Below are 3628 nucleotides of genomic sequence, written 5' to 3' on the forward strand. Positions count from 1 at the left end.
GTGTTTAAAGAAAGGCATTATGTATTACAATAACATATTAAGGATTTATATATTCTATCTCATTCAGTCTTCATCATGACACACTTATGCAACTTAATTTTTATTCACAAATGAAGAACTGAGGTCAGTTTGCTTTTGTACCTTAGATATATTCATATAACTAACAACTGTTCAATGTAATCAGGGACTACCTAAAATTAAAGTCTATTCTCTTAAAGAAGGTACTACTTATCCTGTTTAGAAAACAGGCACAGAGATGGTAATCTCCTGCCTTTTATTTAATAGAAAATGAAAAAAATTGATTAATAAAACAAAACATGGACTTCTATACCCACTTGCAAAATAGAACTCCAGTATACCCTATTTAATCTAGTTAAAGGTTGAGATGATAAGTAATGATGCAATGATACAGTTTAGGAGCTCCATTGCTTTCTATGTGTCAGACTTAGCTCTGATTTTCATACAGGCTTATGAACATGCAGAATGGCTGGAACATAAAAAATATTAGCAGCTGTCATTGTTGTAATCCAGGGAAACCCAGCATTCCCAGACACACTTCTTCTCAGTGAACCATTTTGCTTTCTGCTGCTAATGTTTTTGTCTTAAATTTTCCATTTTATCTATAGGAAGTATATTAGAGTACAGAGAAAGAGAAAGTAGCAAATAGAGGAGGAAGAAAAAACATCAAAAGGTGTTTTAAAACTGTCTGGCATGGTTTCTACATAGATTTTATGTCGTATAAACTACTTATTGTTTTATCTGTTCTCTCTGCTGCTGGCTCACTGGGAATAATTCAGTGAATCAAAATTGCCAGAATAGGACTATACACAAAACACTAAGGAATATAAAACATCATACACAATAATGTTGAATTTGAAAATGAAGCTTGTGGGACAGTGTCCAATGAGGCAGAAAAAAAAAAAAAAAGCAAGCAAGCAACCACACTAGGTAAAGTTTGTTTCCCTTGATATTATTTTTCAGAGATTAATAGATAAAATCTAGCTCCTAATGCATATCTCTACTGAATGTGTATCTACTCCATGCCATTTTTTAAAACAGATCATCTATTGCATAGTACTAAGTCCATTCTTTACTCCATATTTTTCATCTGCCTTCCAATAAGAATGTTTAGTATTACTACTAAACCTTTATATATTTTCTCCTTGCTCTGTTGCTCACCAGCAATAGATGTTGAAGAGTTTCTTGTTTTGATTGATTAAAATTCTAATGTAGGGGTGCCTGGGTAGATCAGTCAGTTAAGTGTCTGCCTTCAGCTCAGGTTGTGATCCCAGAGTTCCAGGATCAAATCCTGCATCTGGCTCTCCAATCTAACGTAAAGAGCAGAGTGACAAAAGCAAAGTAAAACCAATAATCTCTAAAAGCCATGTCTCTGAGCATGAGAGTTGTAAGATGGGGAAATAGTCACAAGAGAAATGATCAATTATATTGGAAGCACAGAAATCTAGTTGGAGGATGAACATGGGTGGTGGGAAAATGGTAAGAAATCTTCCTAGCCAGGACCCAAAGACAAGCAGGGTGCAGATTTTTTTGCTCATGATGGTGTATAATTAAGAGGCTTGCAAATGGTAATGTATCAATCAAAACACATGGCAGTGAGAAGGAAATATTTAGAAACACCCATGAAGATGAAGAAAAATAGTTGAGCTAAACGATTTTTATAGGAAATGGCCTTGGCATTTGTAACGGTTGCCCCCCAAAATCTGGGGATAGAGACACTGATAAATTTGATTTCTAAGAAGGAGAAATTCTGCAGTAAGTGAAACCTAGGAGTCTCGAGATGTCATTCTATCCAGGTGAGGATGATGATAGTTTTTTTTTTTTTTTTTTTTTTTTTTTTACAGTGACACTTAATACATAAGACATAAATAAAAAGATAAAGATCACAACCTGAAGCTGTGGATCATGTGAGATGCCCAGGAGTATGAACTCTGTTATAATTGTATGGTTTCTCATGCTGCTTTTATTTTCTTTAAGCAAAGTCTACTCTACTATTGAGAAACAAGACCAAAAAAAAAAAAAAAAGAGTATTTTAATAGTAAAGGAATTGAAAATTTAAAAATTTTAATGTTCATATTAGTAGTCCAAATAAATGAAGCAATGGAACTTTTTCCTATGTGCATTTTTGCAAAATACACTCAGTCTGTCACATATAATTTACGCAACCTCTCTTGATAAGGAAAATCGTATTCACAGTTCTATGTTAAAGTTCCCCTTTTGAGTGCCTTTATGTAAGACCTGTACCTGTACCCAAATTGTCAATATTTGCAGTAGCTCTCTTAATTATGTTTCTACAGCAACACAGTAATTATATTTGGATTTATATATTGAGACACCATGTTCCAGTTTCCAAGATTGTATGCTCTTAGGAGTGAAATATCTAATTTTGAGTTTTAATTTTGAGGCCTTTAAAATACTTTCTTGTTTTGTAAGGCTTTGATGGAAATTAAAGGCCCAACACAATTAGAGACCTTAAGAATAGCTTAATTATTTTATTCTTAAGGTGCATTCTTTTTAATATGCTCTGCAGAAATAAATGTGTTTCCAATCACGAAAATATAAGATTAGAATTATCTTGTTTGTAAATAAAAGTAAACGTCCTAATTTATGGGAAACACTAGTGAAGCCAGAGACACTAATTAACGCTCACATAGATAGACCTATATCAATAATATAGTTCATATTACATATTGATCTATTTTTATCATTTTAATGTTCTTTTTTTTGTAAATTAACACAATTTTGTTTTGCAACTATGTTCACTTGGTCTTTTCAATCTTAAATTTGTTTGAGAACAAGAAGGAATTCATAAAGGAGTTTTTAAATTCCAACATATCTCATTGCCTCTTTCTAGAATAAATAGGTAGAATAAAGAAAATTCTAAGATTTACTTTATAGAAAACACAAATTGGAAAATTAGTCTATATGGCTTTCACCTGTGTTGTTCTCTTTTTAATCTTAGTAACCAGAATTTCCTTTGTCCTATAAGTTCCTAATATTTGCTGATCTTTATTTTATAACATGAACTGGTCAAGTGAGTAGGTGATAAGTGTCAGTGCTGTATTGTGCCTTATTTTCCGGTTTTAAATTTTTTTTTTTCTGATGATCTGCATTGTCTTCCTTTAGAAATAGACACATATTTTGAAAAAAGCGAAATATCAAAATGCTCACTCTTTTGGGTTTTCCACATAGAGTATCATGTCATCTGCAAAGACTCTACCCCAAAATTGCTACAACTCATACAGTAATTCAGCAATGTGGCAGGATATAAAATTAATGTACAGAAATCAGTTCCATTTCTACATAGCAGTAATGAGACAGGAGAGAGAGAGAGAAAGTAAGGAATTGATCCCATTTACAATTGCACCCCAAACCATAAGATACCTAGGAATAAACCTAACCAAAGAGGCAAAGAATCTGTACTCAGAAAACTATAGAATACTCCTGAAAGAAATTGAGAAAGACACAAAGAATTGCAAAAACATTCCCTGCTATTGGAAGAACAAATTATGTTAAAATGCCTGTGCGACCTAGAACAATCTACACAGTCAATGAAATCCCTATCAAAATACCATCAACTTTTTTCACAGAATTGGAGAAAATAATCCAA

General features: G+C 32.7%; 1 pseudogene; it reads right to left on the reverse strand.

Moving 5' to 3' along the window:
• Positions 1-1328: 1328 nt before the first annotated feature.
• On the reverse strand, positions 1329-1974 carry LOC131839736 (olfactory receptor 6C3-like; annotated as a pseudogene).
• Between the last annotated feature and the right edge of the window lie 1654 nt (positions 1975-3628).

The sequence above is a fragment of the Mustela lutreola genome, chromosome 8, assembly GCF_030435805.1.
Source record: "Mustela lutreola isolate mMusLut2 chromosome 8, mMusLut2.pri, whole genome shotgun sequence".
Lineage (NCBI taxonomy): Eukaryota > Metazoa > Chordata > Mammalia > Carnivora > Mustelidae > Mustela > Mustela lutreola.